General features: G+C 41.9%; 1 long non-coding RNA gene across 3 annotated transcripts in view; it reads left to right on the forward strand.

Moving 5' to 3' along the window:
- The window catches only part of LOC139356419 (uncharacterized), an 81572-nt gene that overhangs the window by 56807 nt on the left and 3897 nt on the right, over nt 1–20868 (forward strand). The window contains exons 2-4 of one of the 3 annotated variants that reach the window (XR_011608272.1): nt 4534–4612; nt 14397–14531; nt 18754–18919. This is a non-coding gene — a long non-coding RNA (uncharacterized lncRNA). Of the gene's footprint in view, nt 1–4533; nt 6197–14396; nt 14532–18753; nt 18920–20868 lie in introns of those variants that run through there. The other 2 variants (XR_011608273.1, XR_011608271.1) reach the window with 2 other exon arrangements.

The raw sequence follows: 20868 nt of genomic DNA on the forward strand, positions 1-20868 counted from the left end.
GTTCAAGTGATTCTCCTGCCCCAGCCTCCCGAGCAAGTGGCATTACAGGCACACACACCACCACACCCAGCTAATTTTTTTTGTATTTTTAGTAGAGACAGGTTTCACCATGTTGGCCAGGCTGCTCTTGAACTCCTGACCTTAGGTGATCCACCCGCCTTGGCCTCCTAAACTGTTGGGATTACAGGCGTGAGCCACTGCTCCCAGCTTGTCTCCTTTTTAAGTGCTGCAGGACTTCTTAATGTGGACAGTTGGATTTATCCCTGACCTGAGACACTTTTCTAGACTTGGGTGTCTGACTCTGTCTCAGTGTTGTATCAGCTTGGCTTACTGATGTGCCATCTTGCTTAGTCAGTTTGGACTGCCTCTGATGCCCTGGGTTTTGGAATGTGTTTCTTGGCCCTGGGCCTTGGTGTGTGTTTGTATCTGGATGTGTATTTGTGATAGTTCCAATCTGGACTATGTTTTCTGCTTTGGCCACTGAGCCTGTACCATGGTTAGACTTACCCAGTGCTTCAAGCCTCATTGTGTTCCTCCGAGTTACTCTTTTGACAGCCTGTCTACAGACACCACAGCAGGACCCAACCCCCTGTTCCCTCTCCTGTACTTTTAGTTCCTGAGTGACCCAGTTCTATCTTGGGTAATTAGCAGACCAGGGACTGACCTCAACCTTCAAATGAGCTTAATCTCTCTATAACGAGGGTGTAGAATTATGCAACGTTTGAACAACACACACAAATTGTGTTTACCCTGGTGTTTAGCAAGCCCACAAGAGAGCCAGAAATCCACAAGGAAAGTTATCTTAATGGAAGGGGGAGTCAAAGGGCTCATGGTGGTCAAAGACAATGGGTGCTAGGAATTGAATGTTTGTGTCCCTCACAAATTCATATGTTGAAGTCCTTACCCTTAATTGATGGTCTTAGGAGATGGGGCCTTTGGGAGACAATTAGGTCATGAAGACGGAGCTCTCATGAATAGGAGTAGTGTCCTTATAAAAGGGACTCCAGAGAGCTCTCTCTGCACTTTTTGGCACATGAGGACAGAACAAGAAGGCGGCCATATGCAGCCCGGAAGAGAGTCCTCACTAGAACCCAATGATGCTGCTGCCCTGATCTTGGATTTCTGGCCTCCAGACTGTGAGGAAGAAGTTTCTGCTGTTTATAAGCCACACAGTCTATGATACTCTGTTAGAGCAGCCCACCCTAACACAATGGGCAAGTGGGGGTGACTCCCGTGCTCATCACCTTGCCTCTGGCTTGGCTCTCAGAGATTCCTTTTTTTTTTTTTTTTTTTTTTTTAAGACAGAGTTTTGCTCTTGTTGCCTAGGCTGGAGTGCAATGGCACAATCTTGGCTCACCACAACCTCTGCCTCTGGGGTTCAAGGGGTTCTCCTGCCTCAGTCTCCTGAGTAGCTGGGATTACAGACATGAACCACCATGCCCGGCTAATTTTTTTGCACTTTTAATAGAGATGGGGTTTCTCTATTTTGGTCAGGCTGATCTCAAACTCCCAACCTCAGGTGATCCGCCCGCCTTGGCCTCCCAAAGTGCTGGGATTACAGGCGTAAGTCACCATGCCCAGCCGGCTCTCAAGAGATTCTTGCTTGGGCCCTAAGGAGAAGGGACTCTAATAAAAAAGCAACAATAAAAGGAGTGTTTTACAAAATTTCCTTGGGTCATTAGGGGGCCCAGGTGACATTTCAGGGGAGAGATATTCCAGGGGAGCTAGACCCTAGAAGGAATATGGTGGGTACCAGGCTATAGATGAAAGAGGATAAGACATGAGGGACTGGGCCGGGTGCGGTGGCTCAAGCCTGTAATCCCAGCACTTTGGGAGGCCGAGATGGGCGGATCACAAGGTCAGGAGATCGAGACCATCCTGGCTAAAATGGTGAAACCCCGTCTCTACTAAAAAATACAAAAAACTAGCCAGGTGAGGCGGCGGGCACCTGTAGTCCCAGCTACTCGGGAGGCTGAGGCAGGAGAATGGCCTGAACCCGGGAGGCGGAGCTTGCAGTGAGCTGAGATCCGGCCACTGCACTCCAGCCTGGGCAACAGAGCAAGACTCCATCTCAAAAAAAAAAAAAAAAAAAACAAAACAAAACATGAGGGACTGGTGCCATTTGGGGAGGGCTGGAGTTTCTGTAATTCTGAGTGACGTGGCTTGTGGAGATATGGGTTGCACATATCCTAGTAGGCACATCTGCACACACACATTGATACATACAGGACTTTAAAAGGTGAGGCGGCAGAATGCTATTCTGGAAGCTTTTTTCTCTCTGTATTACCCAAGCCAGAACAGAATTCTGGAATGTCATCAAGAAGATTTCATCCAGATTAAGGAAGATAACAATATTAAGAGTAAACAGATAAATAGAAACTTGAATTAGAATATGATCAAGGTATGAGGTTTTCTTACAGGAAATACTTTTCTGTTTTATGAAAAATATATTAATAAGTGATCTAAATGTATAAGGTCTTGACCTATGAATATGAGAGGGAGAGACAGAATCTTTCCATTGAAGAATCTCCCAAGCTGCATGAAAAAAGCAAGATAATGCCTGTATGAGCTTTAAAAAAGTCAACTTGTACACAAGAACTTGAAATGAAAAGCGAGTGCTGGAATCCATTTCTCCATACCTTACTGGCCCATCTTCTACTATTTCTAGTATTTTTTTTCCCCATAGCTCTAAATAATATGCATATACAGTGATTTCTTGATTTATAAATGTTAGGCACTGTATTTTAACTTCCTTATATCATAGTGGAGTATGTAACTTAAGATTAGCATCCTCTCCTATTTTTCTCTCCAGTACAGTTAGAAAAAAATCTTCCATTTGTCTCTTAATTTCTATTTCCAAACTAAAAAATGATACCCAACTCTCCATTTTTATTTTATAGATGGTGTCTTTCAATTCCTCACTTAGGCAGATGAAAATCTTGCCTCTTGTTCTCTTTTCTTTACTACTCATCAGCATCACCATCCTTTTCTTCGCATCTCTATCAGCTGCATCTTTATTTTTTTATTGTGAATGCTAATATTTAAAGTCTGATCAAGTTAACTGTAGTTAACTTTCCTATGATTTGTTGATAGATTGATTATAAAAGTTGATAATCAATGTGCAGTCAATATTTCTTTTCTGCTATCTAGAACTTGAAATTTTTCATATATTTGAGGCATTTTCCACCTAATCAGTCCTGGGGGAAGCAGAGCTCTTCTACTATTACAGGAAATAGAAAATGCAAATACTTTTAACCTCCCAGATTCCCTTGCTGGTATTGGGTAGGCATTTAACCCAGGCAGAGCCAATCTTATGCATCAGTATGTTTTAAATTGGGAGCAGCTCATGAAAAGAGTCATGGATATTGAGAATTTCTGGGCAGTGGTGGTGGTGGCAATGACATCCAGGTTCAGGGGCGGGAGAATGGTGGGGAAGGGACTTAGTGGTGCAGTACAACACCCACTGTCCATTGTGATTGGTTGGACAGCATCAACTATGTCATCTGTTGCTTAGCAATGGTGGTAATAGTGGGGTTCTCCCTGTACAGCCTCATTGTGGTTGTGGGCCCCACTGGGTAACTAATGAGCCTCCAGCAGTTCCCAGAGTCACTGATACCTTTCAAGAAATTCATTTTCTGTTCAAATCAGTTAGGGTTGATTTTCATAGGTCCTGATTAAGAGTCTTGATTAATGAACAATTGAAGAACTATCTTCTTATGTTTGTGAAAGTGTTATTCACTGTCAATTCATGTTCTTTTTTTGTTTATGAATTTAATATTACATATCTATGTCATTCTATAGATAAATTTCCAGTTACGAAGTTCAAATGTATTTTCTGGCTGGCCACATTGGCTCATGCCTACAGTCCCAGTACTTTGGGAGGGTAAGGCGGGACAATCACTTGAGCCTAAGAATTCGAGACCAGTCTGAGCAACATAGTGAGATTGCATCTTTACTAAAAATAAAAAATTAGGTGTGCTGGTGTGCACCTGTGATGCCAGCTATTTGGGGAGCTGAGGTTGGAAGATCGCTTGAGCCTGGGAGGTCAAGGCTGCAGTGAGCTGTGATCATGGCACTGCACTCCAGCCTGAGTGATAGATCGTGACCCTGTCTCAAGCAACAACAACAACACCAAAAATGCATATCCTCAAGTATATCCAAACTTGAAGTCTCCCGTCTATTCCATCCTCTCCCTTCTACTCTCAAGGACTTGCCCTGTGGGAACTTGGCTTGTTCGTCCTCAGGCTGCTTGCTCCCCAGGTCTGCGGAACAGCTCTGAGCCTGCACCTCTCGTTCACTGTCCCCTGATTTGGATTCACCGTTTCTAGATCCTGCATTTCTCTCTTTCTTGGTTTCCTTCTTCACTTGATTGAATTTCATCTTCAATTAGTTTCCTAAGAGAGAGTACGTGGAAATAAAAATTCTTTCTTGAATTTTTATTTGATTGAATGTCCATTTGATTGATGGTTTGACTGTAGATAGAATTCTAGAATGTGGCAGTTATTCATGAAACCCATTTTCTTCTCTTCCTAGGCTCACAGTTAGACTACATTCCTAGCCTCCTGAAGAGTTAAGTACGGTTGTGTGACTGAATTCCTGCCAATGAAATGTGGTGAGAACCACTTCCAAGCCTGGCCCACAAAAACCTCCCATAGACAATTCTTCATTCTCTTCCTTTTGCATCAGGCCTGATACAGAAGAGCATGGTAACTTTGGAACCCCTGTGTGGAAAGTGGAGAAGCCACAAGCTGAGGAGCCTCTAGATTCTTCTAGCAGTCCTTCCAATTTTAGCTCTAGATTTTGTTCAAATGAGAAACAAATCTCAACATTTACAAAGCCAGTAATATTGTACAATCATAGGTCATTCCAAAATCACAGAGAAAAGCAGCATCTTCCCAAAAATTAAGAAAGTCTGCTAGGCCACAAAACAAGTGCTCATAAATTTGAAAAGATTGAAATTATAGATCATATGTTTTCTAATCTCAGTAGACTGGAACTAGAAATTGATAACAGAAGGAAAGCTGGAAAATCCACAAATATGGGGAAATTAAACAACACACTCTCAAACAACCAAAAGTTTAAAGAAGAAATTATAAAAGAAATTAGAAAATATCTTGAGATAAATGAAAAAGAGAACACAACATAACAAAACTTATGGGATGCAGTAAAGGCAGTGCTAAGAGGGCAATTTAGGCTGTAAATGCTTACCTCAAAAAGGGAGAAAGACCTCAGATCAACAAGTTCACTTTACACCTTATGGATCTAGAAAAAGAAGAACAAACTAACCTCAAAGCTAGGAGAAGGAAGGAAATAATGAGACTAGGACAGAGATAAACAAAGTAGAGACTAGAAAAACAATAGAGAAAATGAATGAAACCAAGAGTCGTTTCTCTGAAAAAAATCAACAAAATTGACCAACTTTTATCTACATTAACTTAGAAAAAAAAAAAAAAAAGAAGACTCACATGACTAAATCAGAAATGAAAGATGGACATTACAACCAATCTTACAGAAATAGACAGTCTTTTAAGAGCATACTGTGATCAACTATGTGCCAAAAATTTCAATAACCTGAATGAAATGGATAAATTCTAGAAACACACAACCTATTAAGACTGAATAATGAATACATAGAAAATGTGAACAGACCTTAATAAAGAGATTGCATCAGTATCAAAAAACCTCCCCAAAAAGAAAACTCCTGGACCAAATGCCTTCACTGGTGAATTCAACCAAACAGTTAAAGAAGAATTAACACCAATTCTTCTCAAACTCTGCAAAAAAAAACTGAACAGGAAGGAAACCTTCCAAACTTATTCCATGAGAGTATCATTACCCTGATACCAAGGGCAAACAAAGACACTACAAGAAAAAAAAACTGGCCGGGCGCGGTGGCTCAAGCCTGTAATCCCAGCACTTTGGGAGGCCGAGACGGGCGGATCACTAGGTCAGGAGATCGAGACCATCCTGGCTAACACGGTGAAACCCCGTCTCTACTAAAAAATACAAAAAACTAGCCGGGCGAGGTGGCGGGCGCCTGTAGTCCCAGCTACTCAGGAGGCTGAGACAGGAGAATGGCCCGAACCCGGGAGGCGGAGCTTGCAGTGAGCTGAGATCTGGCCACTGCACTCCAGCCTGGGCGACAGAGCGAGACTCCGTCTCAAAAAAAAAAAAAAAAAAAAAAAAAAACTACAAACTAAGATTATGGCTAAATATTGATGCAAACATCTTAAACAAAATACTAGCGAACAGAACTTAACAGCACACTAAAAGAATTATACCCCATGGCCAAGCAAAATTTATTCCTGGAATTTAAGGAGGTTTCAACATACGAAAATCCATCAATGTAATAAACCACATTAATGGATTAAAAGAAAAGACACATAATCATCTCAATTGATGCAGAAAAATTATTAATATTTGGAAAAATTTCACGATGAAAACACTCAACAAACTAGGGATAGAAGAAAATGTCCTCAATGTAATAAAGGCCCTATCTGAAAAGCCCACAGCTAACATCATTCTCAATGGTGAAAGCCTGAAATCTTTTCTTCTAAAATCAGAAACAAGAATAGGATGACCACAGTTATGAACTAAATTGTGTCATCTTAAATTCATATGTTGAAGCTCTAGCCCTTAATATGACTGTTTCTGGAGATAGGGCCTTTAAGGAGGTAAGTGAGGTTAAATGAGATCAGAAGAGTGAGGTCCTAATCTGATAAGACTGATGTCCCCCTTTTTTTTTTTTTTTTTTTTTTTGGAGACGGGTCTTGTTCTGTTGCCCAGGCTGGTGTGCAGTGGTATGATCTCGGCTCACTGCAATCTCCATCTCCTGGGCTCAAGCGATCCTCCCACCTCAGCTTCCCAAGTAACTGGGACTAAAGGTATATGCACCACCATACCCAACAAATTTTTGTATCTTTAGTAGTGGTGGGGTTTCACCATGTTGCTCAGGCTGGTCTCAAACTCTTGGCCTCAAGCAATTCACCCACCTCGGCCTCCCAAAGTGCTGGGATTATAGGCATGAGCCACTGTGTCCGGCTTAGGACTGATGTCCTTAGAAGAAGAGGAAGAGGCCAGGTGCGGTAGCTCACACCTGTAATCCCAGCACTTTAGGAGGCTGAGGCGGGTGGATCATTTGAAGTCAGGAGTTTGAGACCAGCCTGGCCAACATGGTGAAAACCCATCTCTACTAAAAATACAAAAATTAGCTGGGCGTGGTGGCGGGCGCCTATAGTCCCAGCTACTCAGGAGGGTGAGGCAGGAGAATCACTTGAACCCGGGACGCAGAGTTTGCAGTGAGCTGAGATCGCGCCACCACACTCCAGCCTGGCAACAGAGCGACACTCCATCAAAACAAACAAACCAACAACAACAAAACCCAAACTGCTAGAACTTATAAACAAATTTTAAAAAGTAGCAAGATACAACATCAACACACACAATAACATTGTTTTTCTATGCAGGAACAATGAACAATCTGAAAAGAAAATTAAGAAAATGGTTCTAGAAATAGTCATATCAAAAATAATAAAATACGCAGGAATAAGCTTCTCCAAAGAGGTAAATGACTTGCACACTGAAAACTACAAAATGTTGCTGAAAGAAATTTAAAAACACACAAAAAAGGAAAGATGTCTCATGTTCTGGACTGGAAGACTTAATAGCATTTAGATGTCAATATTACTCAAAAAGATCTACAGATTTAATGTAATCCCTATCAAAATCCCAAATATATATTTTTTTCAGAAATAGAAAAGTCATTCTACAATTAATATGGAATGTCAGGGGACCCCAATAGCCAAAACAGTCTTGAAAAAAGAACAGTTGTAGGTCTCACAATTCCTGAATTCAGATTTTATTACAAAACAACAGTAATTAAAACAATGTGGTACTGGCATAAAGACAGACACATGGACCAATAGAATAGACAGACCAGAAATAAATCCTTGCATATATAGCCAAATGACTTTTGAAAAGAGTGCCAAGACCATTCAACAGGGAAAGGACAACTTTTTCAACAAATAGTGCATGGAAACTGGGTATCTATTTGCAAAATAATGAAGTTGGACCCTTACCTTACACCACACACAAAAATTAACTCAAAATGGATCAAAGACCTTAATATAAGGGCTAAAATTATAAAACTCTCAGGAGAAAGCATAGGGAAAAACATCCATGACATCAGATTTGACAATGATTTCTTGGCTGTGACATCAACATCACAGGCAACAAAAGAAAAAATAGATGAATTAGATCCATCAAAATAAAAAACCTGTGTATCAAAGGACACAATCAACAGATTGAAAAGGCAACCTACAGAATGGGAGAAAATATTTGCAAATTATCTGTCTGAGAAGGGTTTAATATCCAGAATATGTAAAGAATTCCTACCACTCAACAATGAAAAACCCAGTAACATGATTAAAAACCAGGCAAAGTATTTGAATAGATATTTCTCCAAAGAAGATATACAAGTGGTCACCAAGTAAATGAAAAGAAACTCAACACCACTGATCATTAGGGAAATACAAATGAAAATCACAGTGAGATGCCACCTCATACCCGTGAGGAAGGACACTATCAAAAAAACAGAAATAAGTGTTGGCAAAGGATGTGGGGAAACTGGAAGACTGCATTGTTGATGGAAATGTAAATTGGTGCCGCTACTATGGAAAACACTATGGTGGGTCCTCATAAAATTAAAAATAAAATTACCATACCATCCAGCAATATCGCGTCTCCATATATATTCAAAAGAATTGAAAGTAGGGTGTCGAACAGATACTTGTAGAGCCAACTTCATAGCGTTATTATTATTATTACTATTATTATTGAGATGGACTCTTGCTCTATCACCGAGGCTGGAGTGCAGTGGCACGATCTGGGCTCACTGCAACCTCTGCCTCCCGAGTTCAAGTGATCCCCCTGCCTCAGCCTCCCAAGTAGCTGGGACTACAGGCATGCATGACCACACCCGGCTAATTTTTGTATTTTTAGTAGGGACAGGGTTTCACCACGTTGGCCAGCCTGGCCTCGAACTCCTGACTTCAAGTGATCTGCCTGCCTTGGCCTCCCAAAGTGTTGAGATTACAAGCATCAGCCACTGCGCCCGGCCCGTAGCAACATTATTCACAATAGCCAAAAGGTGGATAAAATCCAAATGGCCATTGACAGATGAACAGATAAAACAAAATGTGGTCTATCCATACCATGAAATATTATTCAGCTTCAAAAAGGAAGAAAATTTGGATACATACTACCACGTGGGAGAACTTCATTAAGTGTCAGCTGCAAATCGCACACTGTGATTTTACTTATATGAGGCTGTTAAGAGTAGTCAAACTCATAGAAACAGAAAGTAGAATGGTGGTTGCCAGGAGCTGGATGAGAGGAAACGGGAGTTGCTGTTTAATGGGTACAAAGTTTCATTTTTACTTTATGAAAAAGCCAGGGCAATTGGTGGCACAATGACTTAACACTATTGAATTGTACACTTAAAAATAGTTATGATGGTAAATTTCATGTTAAGTATCTTATCAGAATCAGGAATTTTATTTATCATTATTTTGAATTTTTAATTTTTTAGAGACAGGGTCTTGTTTTGTCTCCCAGGCTGCAGGGCAGTGTGGCAGTCATAGCTCACTGCAGCCTCAGATTCCTGGGCTCAGCTGATCCTCCTGCCTGTCTTCCAAGTAGGTGGGGCTACAGGTGCACCACCACACCTAGCTAATTTTTAGAAGAATTTTTTTGTAGAGATGGGGTGCCACTTCATTGCCCAGGCTAGTAGGAATTTTAAAAAAGAAAACGGACACATGGACACATAATTCTGTTAAAATATATGGTTAATCTACTTTACTATCTAAATTCAAGCCTCCATCACTTAAAAAGCAGAAATCTTACAGCTTTAAAATGGTTGTTTTCCAGTTTTGGAAAGTCAAAGAGCCCATCCTCAGCTAACATATGCTGCCACAAAGGCATTTTACAAAGTTACTAAATAATTTGTATATCTTGAACCTTTACTAATAGATCTTACATGTTATTAAAATGCTAACAAATATGTTGCAGTTTAAAAGTATATGTCAAAACACTAAACCCAAGTTTCAATAATCATATCTGAACGGAGGAAATGAGCTCTGGAAATATTTTTAGGCAAAAAGGCGGCATAGACCTAGTAATGGAATTGTAAGCAACTTAATCACGAGTAGCAGCCGTCTACCCCCGGCCTTGTTATCTAAGGAAAAGCTGCTGTTTTTATTTGTCACTATTAATGGGAGAGTCAAAAGCTTTCGTAACTGATACAGAGCCGCCTCACCTAATCAAACTCCCTTCGGGTACTGGGATTTGCCCTCATATACTCAATTTTTTCAGTTCACCCAGGAGTGACTGAGGGCTTATGAGTAGAAAAATGAGTAACTGACACCATTGTATCCATGAGCAGGTATTTTTATTAACTTAAAATGCAAATAGAAGGTCTTTAATGATTTAAAATTTTTTGTCTTCCATTCAAAGTACTTCTTTTGGTGAGAATTTCTCTCAGAAGCCTAATTAATAGCAATCCAGGAAATTGGAGACTGTGAAGTCAGAGTAAAGGGAGTTTAAGAATTTTTTTTTCTTTTTTCGAGACAGAGTCGCACTCTGTCGCCCAGGCTGGAGTGCAGTGGTGCAATCTCAGCTCACTGAAAACTCTGCCTCCTGGGTTCAAGTGATTCTCCTGCCTCAGCCTCCCGAGTAGCTGGGATTACAGGTGTCCGCCACTATGCCCAGCTAAGTTTTTGTATTTTTAGTTGATATGGGGTTTCACCATATTATCCAGGCTGGTCTCAAATTCCTGACCTCGTGATTCACCGGCCTTGGCCTCCCAAAGTGCTGGGATTACAGGCATGAGCCACTGCACCTGGCCGAGTTTAAGAATTTCTAGTGATGGTTCATCCAGGCCATGATAGAATTTGGAGAATCATCTCTGTAGAACAATGAAGCATACTTTTTGCTTGTAGAAATACTCATGTCTACTAGGTGCAGTGTTTCCTTTTGATGAAAAAGGTTGGACAATGACAAATTCTTGTCATTTGACTCTTCTTCAAGACTTGATGGCGACTACTTCCGTTATATTTTGAGGACTCTTTGTCTATTAAAAGGTAACTTAGTTTGGATTGGTTACATTTAGTCAACTTGAGATTTAGCACGCACTCTGACTTCCATGGTATTGCTTTGGGTAAGTTCATATTTCTGGGAAGCTATTTCCTTTTATATTTTTCCTTCTAATGTTTTTGAGATATGAATCACAAAATTTAAAATCCACTTTTTTGAGGTGGCTTATAGTATATTCACAAGTTGGTGCAACCATCACCACTGTGTCATTCTAGAACACTTTAATCATTTTTAAAGGAAAGCCCTATGGATTTGCCTATTCTGGATATATCACATAAATGGGACCACACAATACGTGGTCTTTAGCATTTGGTGTTTTTCAATTAGCATCATATTCAGTCCTCTTTATGGCTGAATAATATTCCATTGTATGAATAGATCACATTTTGTTTATTGATTCATCAGCCGATGGACATTTATGTTGTTTCCACCATCTGGCTGTTATGAACAATGCTGCTACGAACATTCACATACAAGTTGTCGTGTGGACATTTGTTTTTATTTCTTTTGGGCATATACTTAAGGGGTGAAATTGCTGGGTCACGTGGTAACTCTATGCTTAACTTTTTTAGAAACCACCAGCCTGTCTTCCAAAGTGGCTGCACCATTTTATGTTTCTACCAGCAATGCACAAAGATTCCACTTTTTCCATGTCCTGGATAACACTATTTTCTGTTTTTTGTTTTTTTAAAAAAAATTTTGTTTTGGTTGTGGTTTTTATTTGCATTTTCATTCTAAATCTTGTGGCTCTAGGGAAGCTTCAAATCACAGAAACCAAATTCTGACCACTGATGTGAGAATGTTAACTAAGTAGAGCCCATCAAAGTCTTTTCTGATTTTTTTTTTCAAAATTGGAACTATAGAGAAAGGAGGTCTTCTTAGATTGTGAATCTGGGAAGAGAAGAGTCTGGACTTAAGGATATAGTTTACTGGAGAAAGCCAGCATAAAAAAGTGAAGTCAACATATCAGGAAAAACAAAGAGAAGAAGAAAAAGGAGAAAGAGATGGAGGAGGAGGAAAGGAAGAACAATGAGGAGAAGGAGGAAAAGAACAATAATGAGGCCGGGCACTATGGCTTACACCAGCACTTTAGAGGCTGAGGCAGGCAGATCACCTGAGGTCAGGAGTTCGAGACCAGCCTGGCCAACATGGTGAAACCCTGTCTCTACGGAAAATACAAAAAAAAAAAAAAAAATGGCTGGGTATGGTGACGCATGCTTGTAGTCCCAGCTGCTCAGGAAGCTGAGATGGGAGGATCACTTGAACCTGGGAGGCAGAGGCTGCAGTGAGCTGAGATCGCTCCACTGCACTCCAGCCTGGGTGACAGAGGGAGACTCTGTCTCAGAAAAAAAAAAAAAAAAAAAAAAAAAAGCCAGGCGTAGTGGCTCAGGCCTGTAATCCCAGTACTTTGGGAGGCTGAGGCAGGTGGATCACTGAGGTCAGGAGTTCCAGACTAGCCTGACCAACATGGAGAAACCCCATCTCTACTAAAAATACAAAATTAGCTGTGTGTGGTGGCGCATGCCTGTAATCCCAGCTACTTGGGAGGCTGAGGCAGGAGAACTGCTTGAAACTGGGAGGCGGAGGTTGCAGTGAGCCGAGATCACACCATTGTACTCCAGCCTGGGTAACAAGAACGAAACTCCTTCTCAATAGTAATAATAATAATAATGAGGTAAGTGGAGGGGGCAGGGGAGAGGAGTTGGAAGACAGTGAGGAATTGCTTTCTTACCATAGTGTGAAGTTGGATGAGCAGGAGCTCCTGGGGGCTGGGGAGTGGTAAATGTGGTCCTTCATCGGAGCTAGATCAGGAGTTGGGAAGGAAAGACCCTGGGTGCTGCCAGGCATACGTCAATCACTTGAGGTTAGAGTTTAGGTGTGGCAAGAGACGGGGGACTAGGGTCCTGAGAGTGGCTACTTATGACAAGGGTCTGAGCTTTGTACTTAGATAACAACCATGTTTGATAATAACAATCTGTTGATATATGCTTTACCAGCTGAATCTAACCGTGACAGAACCTCAAACGAATCTAAATTAAGGGAACTTTCTACAAAATAACAAGCCTGTACTCTTCAATAATGTCATTGTCGTAAAAGATAAAGAAAGGCTCAGCAACAATTCCAGATGAAAAAGACCAAAGGGACAGAACCACTAAATGCATTGTTTGATTATGGATTGAGTCATGAGTTAGGGAAAATTTTGCCATAAAAGGCATTATTGGGACAATTGACAAAATTTGAATTTGTTTCTTGATTTTTATAATCATCTCATGGTTATGTTCAAGCATGTGCTTACGTTCATGTATTTGAGAGAAGAGGAACGTGATATTTACAGATTACTGTCAACTGGTTCAGAGAGAGAGAGGGAGAATGATAAAGGTAACATGCTAAAACATGAACGATGGTGAATCTGGGTAAAATGTATGTAGGAGTTCTTTGTGCTTTTTTCTGCAGATTTTCTGTAAGTTTGAAATTATATCAAAATAAATAGTTAAAAAAATAGTATTGGCAGGGCACAGTGGCCCATGCCTGTTATCCCAGCACTTTGAGAGACTGAGGCAGGTGGATCGCTTGAGGCCAGGAGTTCAAGACCAGTCTGGCCAACATGGCGAAACTCCATCTCTATTAAAAATACAAAAATTAGCCGGGCGTGGTGGAACATGCTTGTAAACCCAGCTACTTGGGAGGCTGAGGCCGAAGAATCACTTGAACCTGGGAGGTGGAGGTTGTAGTGAGCCATGATTACACCACTGCACTCCAGCCTGGGCGACATAGCAAGACACTGTCTCAAAAATAAAAAATGGTAATAATAAGATTTAGGGAGGACCTACTATGTGCCAGACATTGCTCTAAGCACTTGAGCACTGAATATCTGCTTATTTTAAAGTTTGTAGTCCAAGTGTTTTGCTGAAAATGCCTTTTCAGACTTTTAATTTTTTTTTTTTTTTTTTTGAGACAGGGTCTTACTCCATTGCTCTGTGTAACAAACACACTTTGATGTTACAATTTTTTGCCTTCAAGGGGTTTACATTCTAGTAGGGTAGGGGAAGACAGAATACATGAAATAAGGAAAATATATTGTAGATTGGGTGAGGCAGGAAAATAAGCAGGGTAGGAGGATGACAAATTCCACAGTGAGGTGTTCACTCGTTCTTTCTTTCTTTCTCTCTCTCTCTCCTCCTCCCTCCCTCTCTCTCTCTCTCTCTCTCTTTCTCTCTTTCACACAGTCTTGTTCTCTCACCCAGGCTGGAATGCAACGGCGTGATCTCAGCTCCCTGCAACCTCTGCCTCCCAGGTTCAAGCAATTCTCCTGCCTCAGCCTCTCAAGTAGCTGGGATTTTGCCACATTGGCCAGGCTGGTCTTGAACTCCTAACCTCAGGTAATCTGCCTGCCTCGGCCTCCCAAAGTGCTGGGATTACAGGCGTGAGCCACCGCGCCTGACCAATGCTTGCAATTTTAAACAGGTGGTGGGCTGGACGCCTCTTTTGTATGCTTCAGTCCTCAGCCTCACCTGTCACTTATTGCAGACATCAATAAGGCAAAAAGTTGACTCTGACCAGCTTGATGTAGGTGCAACCTGAGTGCACCCCATGCCTTTCGGCTCCCATCTAGGGGTTCTTCTGGAGATGACAAGGTGTGGGCCACACCTCTCAGTGCCATTGCCTGTGCAACCCAGAAGCACAGGTCACCTCACACCTCCCTGAGGCTAACCCGTGGCCAGTGTGGGACAGGAGCTGACATGCCTCCTCCTTCCTCCTCCCATCTCCCTTTACATGGAGGGTATTTTGAAAGGTTTCTCCATGGGACCTGTGGGACCAGTCACCCCCTTCCTAATGCCACCTCACATACTTGGTAGGCTCTTCCATCTCCCCTTTACTGCTCTCCTTCTCCCTCCCTTCTGGTCCCTCTCATGAACTCACACATAAGCATTTGAGTCGGATTCTGTTTTCTGGGGAACCTAAGCTAAGACAGTGGGCAGTTAAGAGCTCATCAAGAAGAATATACCTTTGAAATGGAGATTTATTGGGCATTTAAAACAATGCAGTGGGATGGGTTCCATTATTATCATCTCTCTTTTCCTTGTTAAGGAAGTGAGTTTTGGGGAGATGATGTAACTTGCCCAAGATCACACAGCGTGGAAGGGGCAGAACCCAGTTAGTCTGATTCCTGTTTATTCTCCAAGCCCGTGCTCTCTTAGCCACCGGTCTCTCCTCGTATTTATTAACGCCATTTTGAAAGTTCCAGTGTCTATCAGCCATGGCAACGGAAACTTAAGAAAGGGTTTTTATTGTCAATGTTGGGGTCTCCATGTTAAGAGAAGGTTAATAACTAGGGTCATGGTGCTGGTGATACTATTCTTACTGTATCAGTCAGAACAGGCTAGGTTTTGCTGCTCTAACAAACAGCCACAATGTTTCAGTGGCAAAAAATAAGACATAGTTCTTGCCATTACTACATTTCCACTGCCAGACAATGGGGGGTTTCTGCTTCACAGTAATCCAGGCTGATGGAGCAGGCACTGCCAGGAACATGGCTGGTTGTTGTGGCAGAGGAATGAAAAGGTGCTTTACACGTGCTGACACCAGCAACTTAGTGCTCTACTCTGCACAGAAGTTACCAATGCCACATTTGGTCATGACTTGTTAGCCTGGATTACCCCACCCAACCCAAGGGGGTGAGGAAGCAATCCCACCATACGTCTGGAAGGCAGAAAGCCAGAAATAATCTGTTGAGCAGCACAGATGACTGTCACACCCCCTGGGAAAACCCCAAGGGGAAATGAAACTCAGGTGACAGAGGCAAATTCTCCATGCTCAACATCTTGTCCTTGTACAGAAAATCTCTTAGATTTGAGGGAGACAGAGTATCTCTTAAATTAGTGTGTGTTTATACATATATATATACGTCTTTTTTTTTGGTGGGGGGGGACAGGGTCTCACTCTGTCCCCCAGACTGGAGTGCAGTGGCACCATCTCAGCTCACCACAACCTCCACCTCCCAGGCTCAAGCTATTCTCCTGCCTCAGCATTTCAAGTAGCTGGCCACCCACACCTGGCTAATCTTTGTATTTTTAGCAGAGATGGAGTTTCACCATGTTGGCTAGGCTGGTCTTGAGCTCCTGACCTCAAATGATCCATTTGCCTCAGCCTCCCAAAGTGCTGAGATTACAGGTGTGAGCCACCATGTCTGGCCATAAAAGTACTTTTTAACTGAATATTTGCTTATTTTTAAAATTGTCATCCAAGTGTTTTGCTTAAAATGCCTTTTCAGACTTTTTATTTTATTTTATTTTTTGAGACAGGGTCTTACTCTGTCGCCCAGGCTGGAAAGCAGTGGCACAATCTTGGTTTACCACAACCTCCACCTCCTGAGTTCAAGGGATTCTCATGCCTCAGCTTCCCTAGTAGCTGGGATTACAGGCTTGCACCACCACACCTGGCTAATATTTGTATTTTTGGTAGAGACTGGGGTTCCCCATGTTGGTCAGGCTGGTCTCAAACTCCTGGCCCCAAGTAATCCACCCGCCTTGGTCTCCCAAAGTGCTGGGATTACAGGTGTGAGCCACCAAGCCCAGTCTAGACTTTTAATTATTTTTTTAGGAAGGGTGGCAATAACTCCAAGATTGAAAACACAGGCTTGAACACTGCCTAAATAAATGTTGACATTCTTTTTAATGTCAACATACTTTTATTCGTGTTTCCCCTGTTTACTCTAAGACACAGTTTACACATTACCTAAATAAGAACACAATGTGAAAGGGTCACCACTAGCCATTATCTATACTATCAAATGCTGGCTTAAGTCTGTCCACCAGCACAAATTTTGTTATATTTTAGTCCACTGATACCATGAAAATGAAAAGAGGGTTCTTGTATTGACTTACTTCTTTGCTCTAGATTTTGCAACTTCAGAAAAGGTGAACTCTAAAATTTTATTTGTCAAAAACGTATATTTCCTATTCTCTGAGAAATGCCTTGATACTGGTATGACACATATGTCTGAAATTGGCCATTCTTCAACTGGACTGCATCCTCCCAGGTTATTGATGATAACGTCACATTGGAATCTTTATTGAAGAGAACAGAGGATAGCTTTTGCCTTCTTCTTATCAGCATTGTCTGATATTTTGTTATAGAAGGAAATTCACTTGCTCCTGCAGAGTTTGCTCCTTTCAAAGCTCTGCTAGTTGCCCTTCAGTACTTTAAATTTTGTTCCTCTGGTTACTTGGAAGGGAATTATTTCATAGTTTATCTTAGTATCTCTGGGGTAGCAAAGTTAAATGGATGATATGTAATCACCACAGCTGTCTTTTATTTTTCCACTTTAAAAGTGCCCCCTTCCCAGTCTTAGGCACTATGGGTCTTCCAGAAATGCCACAAAATTCCACAGTGACCTTATAATATGTACCAGTCCCCACCTTTACCTGCTTGTTGCCAGATGGTGAAAATATGAACAAAGTCATATGTAACAAAACCTAAGAAAAGCACTAACGGCCAAGAGACACATGCATTGAGTCTTTGCCTGAAGACCAGCAGGGGTTAGGGGATTATAAAAAATGACGATTAACCCACAGTTATCCTGGATTGGGAAGGGACCAGCAATCTCACTCTAAATTCAATCATTCATTTGTTATCTGTCAATCCTTTGTTGAGTACTTACCATGGACTGTATTTTGAAGTTCTGAATGGACAGGTAAATGACACAGTCGGATTTAAGTTTTAGGAAAATCATGCTGTTAATAGTGGGAGCACAGCTATGTATGACCCAGAGGAGCAAATTGGAGGTAAGAAAAAAATCTGTAGCAATCCAAATGTGAAACGATAAGAGATTAAATTAAAACAGTGGTAGTGGGGCTGATGGGGAGGAATCACATTCAAGAGCTATCTGGGGATAGAATTTACACGTGCTGATTTGTTGGATGTGGGCAGAGAGGGTGTCCAAGTAGTTATTCCTCGGTGCCTTTCATTGAGAGAGGGAATACCTTCTTGAGGAAGGGCGGTGTGTGTGGTGTTAAGCTAGTAGTGAAGGTATTGCTGAGAGGGATATGATGAATTAATTATGTGGGCCTGGAGGTCAGAGAAAATTTTATTTATTTATTTATTTATTTTTGAGACAGAGTTTCACTCTGTCACCCGGGCTGGAGTGCAGTGGCACAATCTCGGTTCACTGCAGCCTTCACCTCCTGCCAGGTTCAAGCGATTCTCCTGCCTCAGCCTCCCGCATAGCTGGGACTTCAGGCATGCATCACCATGCCCAGCTAATTTTTATGTTTTTAGTAGAGACAGAGTTTCACCATGTTGGCCAGGCTGCTCTTGAACTCATGACCTTGAGTGACCTGCCCATCTCAGCCTCCTAAAGTCCTGGGAATACAGGTGTGAGCCACTGTGCCTGGTCAAACATAATTTTTAAGGGCCAATTTTTTTTTTTTTGAGACAGTGTCTTGCTCTGTTGCCCAGGCTGTAGTGTGGTGGTATGACCGTGGCTCACTGCAGCCTCCACCTCCTGGGTTCGAGTGATCTTCTCACTTCAGCCTCCTGAGTAGCTGGGACTATGGGTATGTACCACCATGCCTGGCTCATCTTTTATTTTTATTTTTGCAGAGACCAGGTTTCACCATGTTTCCCAGGCTGGTCTCGAACTCCTGGACTCAAGTGATCCTCCAGCCTTGGCCTCCCAAAGTGCTGGGACTACAGGAATCAGCCACTGCACCTGGCCTTGAATTCCATTAAATGGGCTACTCTAATTTAACTAGTACTTTATTGACAGGTAGGTTGCTTCCAATTTTTTTATATTGTAAACAAGGATGTGGCAAACAGAGTTATCATAGATCTTTTTGGTATTATTTGCTTAGAAAACACGCCCAGAAATTAAATTACCAAATCTAAGTACTTACATTATAAAGTCTAGTTCATATTACCAAAATGCTCTTTAGTTAAATTCTACCAATGTATACTCCTGCTGTTACTGGGGGTCCTTGCTCCCAGAGCTCCCAAGATGGTGGCAGACTGCTTCCAAAACGGCGGCGGGCCACTTCCAAGATGATAGCAAGCCTCATGTTCTCTGACTTGGGGTTCTTGGCCTCAGGGATTCCAAGGAATGGAATCTTGGGCCATGGGGTGAGTGTTACAGCTCTGCTAGAGGCCGTGGGTCATGGAAGAGAACCGTGGAGCCCAGTGACTAGTGTTCAGCTGGATTAGGAAGAACCTAGGCACTTAGCCATGTAGGAACAATGGCAAACCTTTAGTCCATTTGGGAGCAGCAACGGGCACCTCGCTGGATCAGGAGCACAGCGGACACCCTGCCGGATCTGGAGGGATGGAAGTCAGCAGTGGGTTTGCGACAGCGGCAAACAGCAGCGGTGGACAGCCAGCGAAAGCTCAGCTCCAGCCGTAACATTCACGGACCAGAAAGAGTGCAGTTGCAAGATTTAATAGAGTGAAATAGAGTGAAGACAGAGCTCCCATAGAAGGGGAGGGGACCCAAAGCGGGTTGCCCTAGCCGGCTCAAATGCCTGGATTTATATCCTGATCCTTGTCCCTCCCGCTGTGCTCTCAGTCAATAGATGATTGGCTATTTCTTTACCTCCTGTTTTTGCCTAATTATCATTTTAGTGAGCTCTCTGATTGGTCAGGTGTGAGCTAAGTTGCAAGCCCCATGTTTAAAGGTGGAAGCGGTTATCTTCCCAGCTAGGATTAGGGACTCTTAGCCTAGGAAATCCAGCTAGACAGGAAATCCTGTCTCTCACTGTTAGTAATGTATGGTAGTGCCTGTTTCACCACATTTTGGGTGTTAATTGATCTTTCCAAAAATAACTAATGTACTTTATTAACTTTCTTTTTAAAATGTTACTGTGGTAAGAACTGTTAACATGCTACCTACCCTCTTGGCAGATTTTCATATGTACGATACAGGGACATGACTAATTTTTTAAATCTTTGACAATGACAGGTGAATATTATATTCCACTGGCCTTCACTGAGATTCATTTGATTATTTATGAAGCTGAACAGATGTTTATCACTTGTATTTCTATTTTTCGTAAACTTCCTTGTCATGAACTTTGGTGGTTGTCTGGTTTTCTTTTGGAGTTTTTAAAGCAAAACAATATATTAAGACAGGACAACAACAACTATTACTGTTATTAATATTATTATTTTGAGACAAAGTCTCCCTCCATTGCCCAGGCTGGAGTGCAGGGGCGCGATCTCGGCTCACTGCAACGTCTGCCTCCCGGGTTCAAGCAGTTTTCCTGCATCAGCCTCCTGAGTAGCTGGGATTACAGGCGCCCACCACCATGCCCGGGTAATTGTTATATTTTTAGTAGAGACAGGGTTTCACTATATTGACCAGGTCTTGAACTCCTGACCTCGTGATCCACCCACCTTGGTCTCCCAAAGTGATGGGATTACAGGCGTGAGCCATCGCGCCTGGCCAACATTTTTTTCATAGAATTCCCATTGTTATATAGGAATAATATACGAATAAACATACAAATGTATTTATATGTTGCTGTAGAGTGTAGTACAGTGGTTTTTTCCACAGTCTGGCTAAACAAACTCATTTATTAAAGAAAATGAGTCTTTTGAGGGTAGGTTGATTTCAGTGATTATAGAGTTAACCTGGGTCAATAAATCTAGCTTATTTCTATGGAAATTTTATAGTATGGTTTAAGAATCTTATATACATATGAGAGCTAAAATCATAAAACTCTTAGA

Source organism: Macaca nemestrina, chromosome 9, assembly GCF_043159975.1.
Source record: "Macaca nemestrina isolate mMacNem1 chromosome 9, mMacNem.hap1, whole genome shotgun sequence".
Lineage (NCBI taxonomy): Eukaryota > Metazoa > Chordata > Mammalia > Primates > Cercopithecidae > Macaca > Macaca nemestrina.